This window comes from Mastigoproctus giganteus, chromosome 7 (genome assembly GCF_048544385.1).
Source record: "Mastigoproctus giganteus isolate SK-2022 chromosome 7, ASM4854438v1, whole genome shotgun sequence".
NCBI classification, from domain to species: domain Eukaryota; kingdom Metazoa; phylum Arthropoda; class Arachnida; order Uropygi; family Thelyphonidae; genus Mastigoproctus; species Mastigoproctus giganteus.
Window position 1 is genome coordinate 32,859,818 of NC_143581.1, and position 20,000 is coordinate 32,879,817.

The window sequence follows — 20,000 nt, forward strand, 5'->3', positions numbered from 1 at the left end:
CTCTACGCAAGGAAGTCAGTGGTTTATATCCCATTAACTCTGGTCACGTCAGTTGAATATTTTACTGCCAGTAGCATTATGAATAATCTGTGCTCTTGGTCCGCTATTAATAAACTTACCATTTCTCCTAACAAGACTAAGCTTCTTTATCTTAAGGGCAACCTCAACATTTTCAGGCCTCCGATTGTTAAACGTTTTGGTCGTTCTCTCTCCCTGGTTGACTCACACAAATTTTTGGGTATTATTCTAGATCGTAAGTTAAACTTCCAGAAACATATCTTGCACCTTAATGATAAAATAGCCAAATATACATCTATTGTTGTTCGTCTTTCGCATCAATTCTGGGGTATTAACCATCATACCCTTCGTCTTTTGTACAAAGTGGTGTTTGTTCCGATTTGTACCTATGGCGTTGGCGCCTGGTTTTGGTATACTAAGAAGATTGCCATCCAAGAGAAACTCTTCTCTATCCAAAGACGTATGCTCCTAATGATGGGTCGTACCTGTCGCACTGTCTCGATAGCTGCACTCCAGGTTTTAAACGGTTGCCTGCCTCTGAATCTCCAAATCGCTTATCGAGGTTTTTGCTATTACCTTAGACATGCCATTCCAGTTGACTTTTTAGACTTCACTGTTAATATTCACTGCAATACTAAAACCGAAAAAACTCGTTGCTGGAACCACCTGGTTCAACTCTGGCAAGATCAGTGGTCTTCTTCTTAAAAACATATGGTCACAAGAAAGTTTATTCCATCTGTGTCCTTTGCCTTACAAAAGCCTATTCTAAAATGGTTCAGTCCGAGTCTCCGCACTCTTTTTTCTTCTAACTGGTCATGGTTCCATTCGTGCTAAACTTGCTATGTTTAACCTGTCTGATTCATCCCTTTGTAATTGTGGCAGCCCAGAAGACTGGCAGCATGTTCTTTTCACCTGTCCATATTACTTGGATCTTCGCCAGCCCCTGTCTGCTCTGTGTCAACCATTCTCCCCAGGCAATGAGTCTTCACTTTTGGACTCCAAAGAAAAATTTCATCTTCTGCAAGATTTTGCACATAAAGCCTTTGCCAGACGTGGACAAATCATCAGTAGTGCCTCAATTTCAGGAACTACTCCTATTCCAGCTCTACCTGCAGTGCAGACCAGCATCTCTATCATCGCCGTCTCGTGATACCACCACCATCGTCACTACCACCATTTTTTTAGCTCAAGTACCATCTTCGACTTGGACAGTTGATTAACAAACGTGTATGACGCAGAGTGACATCACTGCGTCTTCTTGACTTCTATTTCCTGCTAACCTCAGGCTGGTCCTGAGGCGGGGTCATCTGCTGGCACCACTGGTGCGGGATGATTTTTTTATTTTATTATTATTTTTTTTTCCATTTTATTAACTTATTTTTATCTTTATTTTTACTGAATTTTATTTTTATTTTATTATTTTTTTACTTAATCTTATCTTTATTTTTACTGAATTTTATTTTTATTTTATTATTTTTTTACTTAATCTTATCTTTAATTTTTCTGATTTTTTAAAATTTACTGTTAAATTTAATTTTATTTGGTCATATTTTGAATGATTTCGACATTCAGTAGGTGACACTCGAGGTTTGCTGCGGTTCGCGCTCAGTTGTGGCCCGCCTCCTCGCGGCGTAGACGGGTATCAGGACGCACCACCCTGATGCTTGTTGCTTCCTGATAGCAAAGCGGTCAGAAACAACTAAACAACAAAACAAACACACACGGCACAAACATAGCATTACACACATTTCTGGCCTTTCTGCAGAGTTTTTGTAACATCACAGTGTACCACTGCGGAGTTGAACTAGAGTTTGGGAGTCGCCTCACATAAGATACTATACATGTCTACATCTTGTTAACCCTGGCGTATAGGGGGAAACCCTGGAGGCCGCAACAAAGTACAAAAAATCTCATTAACCCTGTCTGCTCGGTAGCACAGTGGTATCGTCACCGTCCTCCCCACACCGGGTGGAAAAGGGCCGGGTTCGAATCCCGTCGATGACGCGAGGAACTTTAGTGGGCTTTTTTCACTCCGTGGCTGAGTTAGTCGGTCTCAGGCGTAGATAGAAAGGTTCCCCCCCCAGAAACTGGGTGTTTTTCGTCCAGCAAAACAGGTAAATCGATAGCAAGGTCCCCCCCCCCCCACAAAAAACTGGGAGTTTTTCGTCCAGCAAAACAGGCAAATCGACCAGAGACAACACGCAATTTACAGTCATAATACATGTATGGGTATATGTAAGAGATTACGGGTGGCCCTAATATAATAATTCGAATTTTTGAATCCCATTAATCCTGGAGACCACCATACAAACACAAATACCTTGAATCCCATTAACCCCAAACCTCCACAGCGCTTGTCGAAACTGGTGCCATGAACATGAGACTTGGAGCCCTGACAAATGGAGTAAAGTTCTGTTTTCTGATGAGTCCCGTTTAAGCTTACAAACAGATTTTAGACGTTATTTCATCTGATGTCATGTGACCATATTTTCGAGCATCTTGTATCGACATCTGCAATGTGACCTTTTCGGGAATTCTTATACAACCCCTATAAATGTGTCCTATTCCTGTCCAAAGGTTCTCGCTGGTCTCCTCATTTCATCGTTATTCTATGGTACACCACCACCATACCAAATTCCCCCCCCCCCTTCTACGCAAGCTGCACGAGTAACACTACGTTTTCCACGTGTTCTGTTAATTTTTTCGAGCAGCGTATTTTGCCTTAATATATTTCAAAGATTTAAAAAACTTCGACTGAGCCTTCCCGCAACGTCAGGTCTGAAGACTTCAAATTTCACCAAACTGAAGTTTCTCTCCCTCTCTCTAATAACCGACCTTGTGGCTCTTCGTGCATCTTTTCCAGCAAATCCAGTTTTCTTGAAATTGGGACTGTATACAATACTCATGGTCTATCTAACCAAGACTTTATAAAGTAATAATTATCTTTTTATCCTTATTAGCAAAATTTGTGTACACCATTGACAAAATACCATGTTTTATCCTTCCTAACAGCATCATTGAAAGCACTTCAGGATCTTAAACTTGACCTTATGGCACGACCAGCGCGATCTCTCGACCTCAAGCCATCTCCGTTATTTTTCTAGGAATTTAGAAGTACTCTCATTAGTCAGTGAGCATTATTGCCACTTTGGCTTCACGAAAACCTATCGCTTTAAGTCCTGTATTGAAGTACTGTATATCACCACGGTGATAACTTCGTCAAAGAAGGCACTTGCCACTGTGAATTGCCAAAAGTTCGCATTTTTGTCATGTCCTGCTTATTACAAGCGAACAGACCATGGACTCCGCGATGAGAACTGTCAAAGACAAATTAAACTAAACTAAAACTTTAAAAAAAAATTCTGTACCAGGTACATAACGCGCCCTGCCGCTAGCATATTTAACGTGTTGTACATTTAAGAGTCATCGGCAGGCGTTAAAAACGTTTTAATTTTCAGATATTAATAAAATTCATGAATAATAATATAACAATGTTTTTATTTTTTTAATAACAATTACACATCGATTACTGAAAGTATTGGTCTGATGACTCAAGTAGGATATATAATCTTTACACTGAAGAGATTTTAGTTCACGACTAAATACAACATCTATAGTTGTTCCATTACGTGTAGTATTTATCGAAAGCTCTAATGGCGTGTCCAAGTTGAAGAATGTTTTCATAAATGTGCAGAACCCTTTTCCAGCCTCAGAGTAAAGAAAAAAATTACATTCAAACTGAAAACACCAAGTGACTTGAAACTAGATGCGTTTCGAATTAAAGCATTTCCCAGTTTCCGAAAGTTTGTTTGTCTCTTGAAACTTTAATATTTCTGTTACTAAATTTGTTAGCTTTCCAACTATATGCTATACGTCCACATTATCCCGTTTATTATGTGAGAAACGTTCCTTGATCACATGTTCATATTTTCCACTATCATAGAAAAACTACTCCGATTTTCAGAGGTTTGAAAGTTTTTCCTCTAGTATAGAGCTAAGATGAAGCTCCGTGCAAAATTTCATTAAATTTGGTCCAATAGAAGATAAATTGTTGTTGCCATCATACAAATATGATTGCAACAATACAAGTTACAATAATTCGCTTCTGGCGGAAGCTGAAGATGACGTTACTTCCATAACGCTTTTCGCACGACGGTTTTTCGTTACAATTTTTTTGGAATAACGCTAATAAAAAAACGTTTTTAACGTCAAAATGACTGATACCATCTAAATATGAAACAACCGAAACACAGTAAATGTAAGCACTTGCTTTTCTTTTGGTTTTGAGCAAGGGTGTGGTTTCTTACCGTTATTATGGGCAACATTTGCAGCAGTCTGTCTCTGTATTTCGCGTAAATATTCGACCTTGCTTGTTAATTTACTTTTTTTTAAACTTTTGTAGTTTCATTGTTTTGGCTAATTTGATTTATTTAATAATTGCCTAGATGCAGGTTGCGGTAGCAATTCACAAGTATAACTTATTGTGGAGAGGATGATACAATTCTGTCCACCACATGAGCATGACAAGTTAATCTATAATGCTATATCACGACGTTGTTGTAGTAGGGTTTTAGAGCATCAGCGAATAAGGCCATATAGCTCCGTATATACTATCTGTAAAATGCGTGTGTTCTGTGGTCGATTTTCTGTTTGCTGGACGAACACGGTTTATTTCTGGAGAAATAAGTCACGCTACACTCGCCTGAGACGAACTAACTCAGCCACGTTGTGAAAAAGGCCCATAAAAATTCTTCACATCATCGACGGGACTTGAACTTAGGTCTTTTCCATCTAGTGTGGGGAGGACAGTGATTCTACCAACTGTACTACTCACTGATATATCATGATACGATACATCAGTGGTAGTACAGTTGCCTTGTCTAGAAAAATGATTGCAAACCATTATAATTAAAATTCCTTTATATTTTCGGATGGGGTGAAATATATATACAGTATTTATTTATTATAAACCTATATTACAGGATGTCCCAATTACAAGTGTGCGAGAAAACAATTCTTGACCGGTTATTATATTTGTACATAAGAGTTTAAAATGTTAACAAAATTGAATACGATATATTAAAAGAGAAATGACATAAATTAGCCTACAAGAATTAAAATTCGATTTAAAACAAGATATTTTCGATTTGATATAATGAAACTAGTGTACTTCAAAGAAGCAGGATCTACACCAAGGAAATTTTTTTTAAGTTTTTTTTTTTTTTAAACAAACATGTGTATTAAAAGTTCAACACCAATTACAATTTTTAACTTCTACAGAAAGCAATGAAAAAAAGGCAACCCGTCGAATGAAAAACACAAAACATTAGAAAAATTTTAGAAGTCTCGCTTGTATAAACATCTTGTAAAGTGATGAATCAAGGTATTATTTATAACTGTCAGACAAGGTGTTTGTGCTGGCTTCAGGCCGATGAACAGAGCCACACAGCCTCGTATTATATTGACAACTGAGAAATGGTTGAGGACAATGTCTTGGAAGTGAAGAATGTTGGATGTTTTGTCTGCAGCCCCACACAAGAAATAAACGTGTACAGCCTATATGAACATGAAGAATGTAATGTACGTTTAGTCCGAGTGTAAGAAGTCCATGGTTTCATATTATTCATGAATGAAAGGAATGAAGAAAAATCCTCATAAACGAGGAATATATATATATATATATATATATATATATATATATATATTTTTTTTTTTTTTTTTTTTTGGGCAATGTTTTACATTTTAATGAATTTGTGTCATTTTTGACAGAAATTTGTTAGAAAATAACACACTTCTATCAAAAACAGAAAATAACCTATTAAGAAATATTTTAAAATATTGTCAATTTGGCCTCTGTATATTGTGCGGTGGGCAATAAAATAATGAGTAATACCACGTTCTCAAACCAAATGGTTTGAAACGTAGTATTATTAATCAAAAACTATGATTTCGAAGTACGTCAATCCTGTTTAGAACAATAATACACAATACAAGATGACAAGACGTCTGATTTACCAAAATAAATCGGGCGTCTTAAAAGTGTCAAACAACTAATTACAGCAGTGTTCAATTCATGTTGCAAATGGGACTAGGACTGTTCTGAATTAATGCCAAAGCAAATCAGGCTATGAGAAAACAGTTAACTTGTTAAAACAGACGATTTGCAACATTATTATCTTCATTTTTCACATTAATAATAAATTTTTATTAATTTTTTTTATTTTTGAGGTAAATCAATCAATGTAAAAATTTCCTCGTAGAGGATTATCTCTCTACACATTAAAAAAGCTTTCCTAATAGTGATATTTATTCGAGCCAATAGGAAAAGAGGGAGGGGCAATACGTCACTACAAATGCACAGGTAAATAATTACATAGGTCATTTCCTGATTAGATTTCGGTCAGTGCGTTATAATGGTAGCTTATTAGTGTAATATTATTATTATACAAATAATAACAAAACTATACAAATATTTACAAAAACTAAAATATTTACAAAATACTAAACTATTTACAATCTATATCGGGACGATGGGTCTCTTCATCAGATGACATTAATATACAAAAAAAAAGTTACAATGGAACATCAAATGATATTCCATTGTAACGCGTGGTCATGTGACAGTGAAAGACGTGCACGAGGTTGGTGAAAGTTAAACAGAATGCACACAAATGGGTTACTGAGAAAAATCAGATATTGCTGTTGACAATGTAGAGAATGTACGAGGAACACATGCCAACATTCGTCACATTGCAAGACAACTTCATCCATAAAGTTCACCAATCTCGTGCACGTGCTTCACTGTCTAATACGTGATCATGCCTGGCATCATTTGATGTTCCATTGTAACATTTTTTGTATATTAACAAGAAGGAACCCCATCGCCCCAATATAATTTGTATATTTCTATATAGTTTAGTATTTTGTAAATATTTGTATAGTTTGTAAATATTTTAGTTAAATATTTTAATCCTGCTCTTTCAGATGCAACAATATTCCTCATGCATTATGGAACCCCAAACAAAAGGCCTTTTCCTAAGCGACCTATGTACGCAGGCAAATATATACATAGTGATATTTATTCGACCTTGAGAATGCTGCGTGGTGGGGTAGTCAATGGGAGAATAGGGAAGCGGGTAACGTGGTACCTGTGAGCGGGGAAATTATGTTACTACAAATGCACAGGTAAATAATTACATAGGTCATTTCCTGATTAGATATCGATCAGTGCGTTTCAACAGGTGTCTTTTACATAGAAAAGATTTGACTTACTCTGTCATACCTCTACATTTTACGTAGAAAAGTGTGTGGGAAGTTGGCGAGCAGGGAGCAAAGCCCCCTAGTATATATTAATATAAATGTTCAACACCGCATATAACCCAACCAGAATCACGAAATGTTTACTTGCATCATTTTCTTTTGCATTTCATTCGGAAGTAAATTACAGCAGTCATTTAAGTTAGTTCCTGGCAGAATTATACGATTTTGACGTTGAAATGAATATACTGTACATCACAACGTTCATCTTGTTTAAAAATTTCAACTGTTAAGTTTATATTAACTTTAAAACTCATCTGCTTTGAAATTGCTTTTTTTAAAATAACATCTTTTTATTTTCTAAAAATATCATATGATCTAATTCACCTATTGCATTTCTAATAAGATAAGTTTTTAATCTACCCTCATAAGCTGATTCTAATTCTTGAATTTCAATAAAATTATTAATTGAAGCTTTTTGAGTAAAATTTTCATTGTATTCATCACGTTTATCAGGATTGTAATATGTTTCACATTGTATGAATCATGTAAAACTTTATTTTTCTTTTAGGAAATAATTCATTAGCATCAAATATACCAAATATTCGAGCATATATTTGTCTTTCTCTATTATAATATTTATATCTCTTTTTCATTTTTCAATTTCATTCATTATAAATTCAATTAAAGCTTCTCTATTTCTTATTCTTGTATAGCCACGAAGTTGATTTTCATCACAATTCACTTTTCAAATTCACTAATACTTTTATTTTCAAGAAAGTATTGAACTCTTGTTTCTATGTAACTCTACTTTTCGAATTATAAAATTAATTTTTCTCTATTTAAATTTTTATATCCTACAAATTTGTAGTATTTACAAAATATATTTTAAGTATCTAAGAGTCATTTGACTTAACAGAGAGTACATTTTCTCACACTTTTATTAGAAAAAATTTTAAATAAAAATTAATTAGAAATTAATTACTTAACACTTCATTTTTTTCAATGATTCTCTTATATATTTTAAAATTAATTCATTTTTTCTATAAGAAAAAAATCTATGTTGTTCTAATTTTCTATGATTTTTTATTCTGTTCTTCTAATTTTCTATAATATAATTTACATTATGTTGTTTTATTTTTCTATGATTATATATACTTAATTTACGAATTTTCATTCCGCATTCACAATCTATATGATGATTATACTTGTTAAAAATAATTTTTTGCACTTCTTTGCATACTATATGATATCTTTCAACCCTTGAATATTTTGGAAATTTTGAAAGTGTTTTCTTTTTGCATTTTTTCCCCTTTAATTACCAAACGACTTCTTACATATAAATGCGCATTCCCTTAAATAAGTTTTTGCATTTCTCTTTCATATTGACGTAAAAAAACTTCTGTTTTTGAGTAATGTTTTGTATTTATAAATTTCTTTTTGATATGCTTTATTACAATCTCTACAGTATGGATGAAATATGTTAAATTCATATTCACTTTTTTCTTGTTCACATTTATTTCAGAATTTTATTTCCATATATAAAAAGACTTTTTTTTTCAAATAATTGAAAAATTATTTGAAAAAAAAATTGAAAAAAAACTGTTTTTATAAATGGAACTAATAAAACGACTGCAGTCTATTCCATTCAAAAAATTACGACTTAGATCTTAAATGTACATTATCCAATTAAAAAATTTGAAACAATAAAAACAGAAAACGGAGATAAAGTAATTATTCACATAAATGAATTTAAAGTATTTTACCAGACAGGTTCAACAGAGAAACACATATAAAAATATTAAAGATTACAATAAAATAAAAATGAAACTAATTTTGTTGGGAAAAAATAAAGCTTATATAAATGAATTCGAAGCAGAAATATCAAAAAGAAATAAATTTATTAAAAAGGGAGACTTTTTAGTCATTTTTTTCTTAAACCTACGTTATTTTCTTAGAAAATATAAATAATTTTAATATTTTGATTTGTGTGGATTATTTTAGGAAAATGAATGATTGTAAAGGAAAAGGTCATTTTTTTTCCGTTTGTAAAAGTGTACATTTTGCTAGAACCCCAATTTTCTATACTACTCAAATATTTCTCGAGTTTAGCATAAAAACACCCTCGAATTATTATATTTTCTGCAAACGTGTTACTTTATCCTCGCAATTACAAATTTCTAGTTCTAAAAGAACGCTAGGTTTTCCATGGAATCTTGGATTCCATGGAAAACTTCTTGACACCTATGACAGACTTTATCTATCAGCTATTATCTATCATTTAGTTCTTCCTATTTATGTAAGCTCCTTCATACAAAAATATTCACGATACTTGAAATATCTTTATTTAGTTGTGTCTGCTATTCATTTACGATCACCCTCTTTATTCTTTAGTTAAATATCGAACTGACTTTGTAAAGAATAATTTGTTATTCAATACATTGTTGATACTAGTAGACTGCTCGACAAAATTAACAGACCACGTAGAAATGGAAACATCAGGAAGAGAAATATACCCATGTGTAACTCATGCAGCTTGCGATGAATGTGGACAAAATTTGATATGGTGGTATACCATACATATCGATGAAATGAGGAGACAGGGGAAACTTCGGATAGGTACAACAGACATTTATAGGAGTTGTATAAGAATTACCAAAAAGATCACATTACAGAAGTCGATACAAGATGCTGGAAAATATGGTCACATGACATCAGTACGGCATATGGTCCCGTACTGATGTCATGTGACCTCAGTCGGCTAAACAGGCCTGACAGCGGTGAACCATGCTCGATATAAGACTATGAGATTCTGTGGAAACAAATCCCATGCTTCCATAGTGCAAACCTTAGCGCACCAAGTGACCGAGGAGTTGGCTGTTCGCGCGCAGTACAACGCACAAGGGCGTTCCTCACATGTTCAATCAGATTTAAGACTGTGGTCGTGCTGGCCACGACAGTCCTTGGATATATTCAGTTTCGAGATATTTCTTCACCACTTGAGCTCTATGTGCAGTGGCGCTGTCATGCATGAAAAGAAAATCTGAGCCAAACGCACCCCTAAAAAGTCGCACATAGGGTTAAAGGATCTGTTCTCGGTACCTCTTGGCAGTTACGTTATCCCTGTCAAAAACATGAAGAGGGAGGGGTGCGCCGTTGATCATTATTCCACCCCACACGAGAACACCGCCTTCGCCGTAAGTGTCCCTTTCTCTGATGTTGGAGGGACTGTACGGCATTCCGCGTTGTTTCCAGATGAAGTAGCGTCTAGAATCTGTCTGTGGGCTAAAACGAGACCTATCATCAGGAAGAGAAATATACCCATTTGTCAGGGCTCCAAGTCACACGTTCAGGGCTGTTTCGTCGAGTTCTGCGGTGGTTTTGGGTTAATGGGATCAAATCAAATTATTATATTAGGGCCACCCATTATTTCTAATATATACCCATATATGTTCTCTGGTCGATTTGCCTGTTCTGTTGGACGAGAAAACCCCAGTTTCTGGGGGAGAAACCTTGTTATCTACGCCCGAGACTGACTAATGTTAACATGGTTTACAAACCAATGGCTTCCTTGGGTGAGTCAGCTTGAAATGAGCATTCTTAAAACGATCCAGTTGGAAATGTTTTTAACTGTGGCCGCAGCAATCTCAAGAGACAGTTGATGACAGGACATCATAGGATTCCATCTATCTTGCTGTTAGAACCAGATATTGTTATTGTGTTGATTTATGTTAATGAATGGTGATTTAGGCCAATTGCTATTGACAAGATTGACGTCAGCAGGTTTGGAAGTTCTAGCGGAAAGACTAGATAGTGCTGTTAATTGAATGTGGAGATGATCTTTCTTTGAAGAATATTTCTGTAGTTAAACTTAGTCCATTATATGTAAACTAATTATATATTGTTTTCGGGATTCTCAGGAATTCTGAGACTCTGAGCACATTTAAAACAAGTGTTGTATATATCTGTTTATATAATAATTACTGTTTTTTGATGGTACTGAGGATAATTTGTGGAATTTTCTCCACTAGTGATTCACTTTTCATTAATTTCTTATTTCATTTTATTTAATTATTCGCTCGGTTCAAGGTCAGGATAATCTGGAAGCGAGATAGACACCCACCGGTATTGCACTATCTCCGGTGGGTGCGGAACTTGTGCAATTCGGCACAAATAGATAATGTTAACCCGGGCCAAGAGAAGGGCACCAGGTAGCAGCTGCCTTGTATTGGCGGTGGTATAATACCGCACATGTTTTTAGGCCAACTTCGTAGAGGTTCTACGGCTGTACGGATGAACTAGGTGGAGATGGGCTTTTGCCTAGGAGCCACCCTTGATTCTGGGATACATGTATGCAATGCACCAGGAAGTCATATATAATATAGTATATATATAGGCGCCTCCGTAGCCGGGTGGGAAGGAGCAGCAGTGCGTAGCACACGCTTCTTGATTAGACCGGGGTTCGAGCCCGTCACCACCAAATACGGAGGATGCGGAAAGGTCAGGAAATGACCACCGCATATCCCGGAGCAATATGGCCTTAGTTGCTAATGCTCCTAAAAACCAAAATAACAAACAAACATAATATAGTATTTTATATATGTATAACGAGAATGTTAATGTATATATATTTTGCAAGTTTTGTATATAAATGTAATAACTGTGTGTACAAATAAATGGAAATGGAATGTGGTCTTCCATCAAAAGGATGTCAGAAGGATTTTGACAAATCTTGATGCTAAGAAAGCTCCAGGTCCTGATGGCATTTCTCCACTTGTTCTCAAAACCTTAGCTCTTGAACTTACTCCTGTTCTTTGCCGCCTTTTTTCACTTTCTTATTCCAAAGGTGTTTTTCCATCTGCTTGGAATTTGCTCATATCCAGCCAGTTCCTAAAATGGTGAGAAATCCCTCCCATCCAATTATCATCCCATTGATATTACTTCTACTCTTTCTAAAGTAATGGAGAAATCAATTAACCGCCACCTCTTAAATTATCTAGAAACTTTCCGTCTGATCAACGATCACCAGTATGGATTCCGTCAGTGTCGATCCACTGGTGATATTCTGGCTTATGTTACCCATTTATGGACAAATTAAATGGAAAAGTTCGGTGAAACACAAGCAGTTGCTCTTGAAATCTTAAAGGCTTTCGATCGTGTTTAGCATAAAGGTCTTCTAAACAAGTTTCCATCTTATGGTTCGCCAACTGTTTTTTGTAACTGGTTATCCAGTTTTCTCTCTGACCGCTCACTGAGGGTGATGGTAGATGGCTCTCTGTCTTCTTACTTCTCCACTAATGCTGGTGTCTCCCAGGGTTCAGTTCTTTCCCCCACTCTTTTCCTCGTATTTTTATGACCTTCTTCCATTGACTGAAAATCCTATCCATAGTTTTGCCGATGATAGCACATTGCATTCCACTTTCCAGTTTGAGAAACCTTGCCCTGCTCAATCAGCTACAAATTCTCGAATATCCGCTACCAATTCCTTAAATGCCGATCTCCAGGTATTCTCCAGTGGGGCAAAAACAACTTAGTTGATTTCGATCCTTCTAAAACTCAGTCCTATATCTCGCAAAAAGGATTCTTCTGCTCCTATGCTTATCTTTGGTGACACTCCGATTTTTAAACAAGATCATATATCTCTTTTGGGGATTACTCTGACTTCTAATCTCTCTTGGCACAAGCACATTACAAATATCACTTCCTCTGCATCTAATAAACTTGGCTTTCTCTTTCGCTCTCAGCGTTACCTTTCTTAAACAGCTGTTCACTCTGTACAAATCGCAAAGCCGCCCTACCATGGAATATTGTTCCCACATCTGGGGCAGTGCTCCCAAAACCTCTCTCAAGTTTCTAGATTCCATTCAGAAGAGGGCAGTTAGATTAATTAATGACTCATCTCTACTCTCTGTCTCATAGACGTATTGTTTCTGCTGCATGCCTTTTCTACAGATACTTCTATGGGCACTGTTCTTCTGAATTGGCTTCTAGATTTCCCGTTCTCTTTCAAAACAGTCCGAATATGTGGCGCCACCAGTTAACATCCATTTACTGTCCAACTTCAAACTTACAGAACCAACTTTTCATCTTCGTTGTTTATTCATTTAACTGCCGTTTTCTGGAACAACCTTCCTTCACACATATTTGCTGAAAATTACAGTCTACAGAAGTTTAATGTCAACAAATATCTTCTTTCGTCTTCTCAACCTCCAACTCATGCACCGTAGTAAGTACTATAGGTTCTAATACCTCTCGTATTTGGGGTTTTCATAAAAAAAAAGAAAAAAAGGCAAAGCTGAACTATAGTTTGAGAAGTTTTTCATTAATTAGTAGAGGGATGACTTAGGGTTATTTGATGGGTTAATTTTAGTTAGAAGTTTTAGTGCGCGATGTGTCGTTTACTGTACACTGGTGGTAATGATAGGCATAAACAAAAGAACCGAGAGCATCCCACCTTGTATGTCAGCACTATCAGTACAAGTATATACTTGTGTAACATACAAGTGTTATTAAGATCTCGTTACGAATCTCGTCATAGCTTTGATAAGGGACCTTGATAAGGGGCATTGATATTGACATCAAATGTAGTTTCAATGTCACGTATTCAATGGATAATTTGAATTTGCTAAAACTCATTGACAACAGCATACGTTGCAGCCACGAAAATGACTACCATATATTGAGGGGCGTAGCAGATTTGATGCAGCTGATGGGGAAAGAGAAGTGATGTCAATGGAGGAAGGGTGCTTTCTCCACAAGTTTAAAGTTAGTAGTGGATGTCTAATAGTTCTAAAATTTTTGTCCGTATGGGATTACGGATTGCTCAGATAATGGTTCCATACATGATTGTGGGAAGTACTTCTTGGATAGCACATTTTGAAAGTGATTAAGGGTGGTTCTAGAATATATGGAAAACTGTTACAAAATTGGCAGCGAAATATTTGCAAATGTGTTCACTCTGTTTGGTGTGTTTTTGATGCGAGTTTAAGAAAAATTAATGAAATGAATGGTTGTCTTATTTGGTACCAGTCTGGATATTTATTAATAAATGCCTACTAGCATTGCAAAAATGATTTTAAAGCAAGGTAACATTTCAAAATAAGCGCGCGTTCCTCTCTGGAAAAAATCCATTTTACTCACCGCACTAATAAATAATGCTCCAATCCTCAAATGACACCCTGCAACAATAACACTGCCTTTTGTCACCTATATAAAAATATTTCACTCGATATCACATGACATTATGTGCCCTGTTGACATAGTTACCTCGACACACATCACTGACTAATGGTGTGCATTAAATAGTTAAATAAACAGTTAACCTTGCATTATGATTCTGTTAATGAAATTGTTGATGGTTTTATTTTATTTTATTCAGTTATTCATTTTTTTTTCAGATTATATATTGTTTGTAATAGTAGCTGGCTATGACAATAAATTTATTATTGTAGAATGCAAAAAATGTAATGTATCAAGTCTGGGAAACAAAACTGAAGTAATTACTTTACATACTAATTATTGATTTAAGTACTCACAGTTTGCAAATAATTAGTAACCCAATCTAAACAATCAGTCTTAAAGAATTTTATAAATTAAAATAAACACTGGTACACTGTGGATTGCTATTCATGTTCCAACTAAAAAAATAATTATTTAAATAGTCGACTACTGCTGAACTACTAGAAAGAACGTTAAACACCCGTTTTTCAGAACGTGACAATAATTTTTCCAATATGAAAATTAAGTGATGATGGAAAGTAGTGAAATAAATACCATGAGATAAAGATATATTTAACCAGGCTTTTACACAGTGCCAAGGAGTATATTTGCAGCCACAAAACAGAGATGGATTTTGAAGTAATCCCCTTGCAAACATAACCCCATTAACACCAGTTTTTTGTTTCAATGCAACTGCATCTTCATTTGTCTCCATTTGCAATTACGGGCACACTCACACTTCCCTTGATTATTTTAATACTCTCAATATCCACTGGATCTTTTCTTTGATTAGGAGTTTTGCTGTGGACTGTCAACCAAGAAATTCCAGCATGTTCAAAATTTTGTAAAAATTTCACTGTTCTACTGATATTTTGATGGATACGAATTTTCATTGATATAGTCAATTCACTATTAGATATCCTATTTCTTGTCTGCTTTACCATATCATGAACTAAATCACACTTGCTCCTCCATAGCCTTCTGAAAGAGCCCATCTGTTATAAATAACCATTATTCCCATAAGCTATTCATTCATGCTTCACATGTGTAATACTCACAGACACACGCATCTGCTAAGAGGTGCTTTGAGGGCATCCACAGTTGAGATCTACTCCACCCGAATATGGAGATATTACTTTTGCTGCATCTGCTAGGTCCTTGGAAATATTAGCTGCAAACTATACTATGTGGGGGGCCGATCACAGAAACTGGTTACAAACTCTACATTTCGAGCCTTCAATGAGCAGGTGAATGATTTTGACACACTCATTGGGGTAAATGCAATGTCACATCCATAATGTCTTACTAATGTTCGAAAAGATAACTTTGAATATCTGACCATTGGCGCAGCAATCTTCACCAAACTGTAACCACTGAACAATTGAATCTGTGACGCAATTAGAGAAATGTTTTATTATTACTATTAATATATTTTTGGTAAAATCTTTATAACATATTTGTTTCTTTTGCGTTCCTCCCCATTCATTTTTTGGGAAAAGAGTGCACTAACGTGTCGTTTCAGTTAAAAAATACGTTAGTAATTTTTTAACTGAAACCTGTTGAAACGGGTTTGTCCCCCAACGATTTTATGCTGTATATATTTTCAATGCTAATAATAAAATTGAACTGGATTGTATTATTATTAATTTATTATTACAGAGGAAGACCTACATTATGGTATTGTGTGGTATTATTAATAACATCTGCACCATACAGAGATTATGAGGCATACAGATTATTCAAAATCAAAACGCGAAGACAAAGTTCCAAGTGCGCTTATATTACGTAACCTCTGTAACACTGTTTTCCTGCATGGGTCTGCTAGGAAATAAGCAAAATGGCTAACTCTACACCTACTTTTCCTACAGCCTGTTACATAAGAACCACGGTGTGTGTAGGGGAGGAGTTGTTTTAGCAACTTTCTTAAGTAAGACATAATAAGTACTTGAAACGGCAAATTTGTGAAAACTGGAATACCTCATTAATCATCAGATTTCAAAATCCGAAAAAAAAATATAGCCATGTTATTTTTTGACGCTATTAATATCTTTTATTATCTTTAATAAGAAAACGAATGAGACAGGAACCAGACAACATTGCTGTTTCTTAGCACTGGTTATATGTCACCTATTACAACCTCTACCACACTATCAAGGGACAGAATTTTTCCCTAAGCATCCACCAAGTAGACGACAGGAAATTTATGGGAGGTGCCAGACCGTGAAGAAACCGCTGACGCGAGGCAGCAAAATGCTGGCAATGATACTTGGGAACAAGAAGGGCGACCACATGGTATCTATGAAGTGCTGCAGTTTGCCAAGATTTACAACACCTTTAAAGAAAGAACACGTGTGAAAAGAATCATTTATGTTACAAATAAGGAAAGATGATAGAGGAGGAATATAGGTTTGGCACAAGCCCCAACAACAACTAACACAAACATTATGGAACAATAAATCCTCTCACAAACACTAATCAAAAAAAGCAAGTGGAGGATAAATTAGTCTTTGTAACTCTATAGGACAGATAGGATGATCGTTGATTAGGGGTCAAAAGACTAAGCTGACTACTACAGAAATAAAAGCCATTTTCATAATTTACAACTTTAATTTTGGTCAACTTTACTGCTCGAATGAAACTGGTAATGGAATTCGATATGCCACATTTTGAGAAGAGTAAATAATTTTAAAAAATCATGCTTGAGGTTCATGCTTTAGACAGCTCTTAATGCTATTGAAAAGTTCAAGCCACATTTATCAAATACCCTTATTACATCAAGCCAGTAATGATGGATGGTTAGGGGAGGTCCTTTAAACTATGCCGCCTAGATTTGTGCGTATTATAAAAATCTCAAATGTCTTCCATATTTGTACATTTCTTGTGCTTTTGGGTCAGTTTTCTTATACAGTATATGGAATAAAAAACCCGAGGTTCTTAGAAAAAACATCCCCCTCCCCGAGACCTCTAAATACTAAAATTCCTGCTGTCACCGAAAGGAACAGAATATTCCCCTTCGATATGGTGACGGGAATCGAATTTATACTTTTTCCAAATTGGTAACGAGTGGAGAAGCCATTACAATGGCACGGAGGACATTATGTCAAGGAACTATTTGACGTTCTGACTTCTCCGTAATTATCCACGTACATTCTGAAATCTCAGAAATGAGGTCTCAAACTGTACATTAGGATTACACATGGTGTCTTGTCTATGATTTATAGGAAGTTTGTAAGCAGGAAGAAGGATATCATTGTCACTCTGAATAAAATGATAATGAGATCGCATTTGAAATATTGTATTCGGGTCTAGAGGTCCACCTAAAAACACAGAGATTTTAGAGTGGGTTCAAAGAAGGGCGACCAGATTGGCGAGTTGCACTAATCAATGCTCATATGAAGAACGGTTTAGAAAGTGAGGATGCAAAGTGGTTCTTGAAGAGACAACCAGGGGTGCTAATATAATATCTTAGGAAGTAACAGAGGACTAGGTCTCACGACGCTCACCTTTGAGCAGCGTGTTGTAAATCACTAGAATAAATTACCTTCGAAGTGACCGAGGCAGAGAGTTGGGTTAAGTTAAAAGCGGATTTGGATAACCACGTTTTGGCGATGGGGTAAAGTATGAGTGACTGTATTTTTTTTTTCTTTTGGAAGATGCAGAAAAATTCCTTGCATCATTTAGCCATTCTGATACTAATACACATGTACTAAATGCAGTTGGCGCGGGTAACACAGTGGTACCATCACCGTTCTCCTCACACTGAGTGGAAAAGGCCCGGGTTGGAATCTCATCGATGACGCAAGGAACTTTTATGGTTTTTTTTTTTTTTTGCTCAATGGCTAAGTTAGTCGGTCTCAGGCGTAGATAGCAAGGTTTTCTCCCTGTAACCTGGGGCTTTTTCGTCCAGCAAAGCAGGCAGATCGACCAGAGAACACACACAATTTACAGACGCAATACACATGGGTAGATGAAATAATTTCCCGGGTAACCCTAATAAGTAGTTTTAATACTAAATGTAGTATTAATGGTAAAAGTTATCTAGAAAATCAAAATGGATGTTTATGCAAGTTAAATGTAGCTTGTTTTCAAATGTAATGTAATAAAATCATGAAATGAAACTTTGCAAGCATCTCGAGAAATAATAATTTTTAGATTTAATAAGTATTTAATTTAATACATTACGGTACTCAATTTGTTTGAGGATTATTAATTAAGTTGTTTTCAGTAAGAGAAACGTCAACTCAGCCGTATTATATATATAAAATGTGTGTGTGTGTGTGTGTGTGTGTGTGTGTGTGTGTGTGTGTGTGTGTGTGTGTGTGTGTGTGTGTGTGTGTGTGTGTGTGTGTGTGTGTGTGTGCGTGCGTGCGCGCGCGCACGTTCTCAAACGCTCTCTGTCTCCATACCGTAATTCATCATACACATTTCAAGAAACCCTATATTTTTTCTGCTTATAAGAACAATAGCAAAAATCCAAGCGACAAAACTATAAACCCTATATCGTTGTAAATTAATAAATGCCATCGTATAGAACCATATGTTTTTTAAAATTTTTACTGCAATATTACAAAAAATAACTGTTGACTTTTCACATCCACCAATTGTATTGCTTTGCTCGGTTGGTTTTTTAAAAAGATTAATTTGTTACCACTATTCTTCTAAATTTCTTACAGTTCATCACCCAAACTACTGACGGCAGAGGAGTATGATGTTGATCTTGTCACGATCTTTTCAAGGACGATCAGCTATATCAGCAACTGCATATATATATATAGTACAATAGCCCTAAACATCATTTAAACTGCGTTGCCAATAGAGGGTACTCCAGGTCTTCCTTTCTGGAAACGCTTCTCTTTATTAGTGACCTAGGGAAATCGACCGAAATTCCAACAGGGTCACACATTGATCTTTGCTAACAGCATAAAACCATATTTTATGAAAAACCCCAAACACGAAAGGTATCAAAACCTATAGTATTTAGTACCGTGCATGGGTTGAAGGAGAAGTATGGGGAAGGGGGATGCCGGAAACTTTGCTCTAGAGACTAAACATGGGTTTCACCACTTCAAGCCTCCAACAAGCAAAGTGGTGGTATTTCACCGGTTGATGAAAGTCATCTACCACCCATATAAATCCATTAGGTCTATGAAGGGTGTAGAAACCTTCACAACAGTGTGTGAAAATTCTGTCAACTGGGTAAATTAAAAATTGATTAGACATCAATGTAATAAATTGCCGCTCTCTGCCTTCACAGGCACAAAGAAGAAAAGAATAATCAACCAGAATATCTAAGCACATTATATTTGTCAAAATAAGAATGTTACATTAAACTTCTTCTATTAATTAATATCTTGAATGCATGTGTGAATCTCACAGATGGATGCATTTTAATTTTGTCTCATACCCTGCTTGCCTTCTGGCTGTGTTGGGGCAAAACCTAACAGTTAAATAAACAGATAATAATAATAATAACTAGGGAGCTCCGCCCCCTGCTCCCTTTGCTCGTC

General features: G+C 35.8%; 1 protein-coding gene and 1 pseudogene across 2 annotated transcripts in view; both read right to left on the reverse strand.

Annotated features, from left to right (window-relative positions):
• The window catches only part of LOC150082796 (FH1/FH2 domain-containing protein 3-like), a 763,267-nt gene that overhangs the window by 658,356 nt on the left and 84,911 nt on the right, over positions 1–20,000 (reverse strand). The window lies entirely within an intron of this gene.
• On the reverse strand, positions 14,861–17,778 carry LOC150082797 (tRNA-dihydrouridine(20a/20b) synthase [NAD(P)+]-like; annotated as a pseudogene).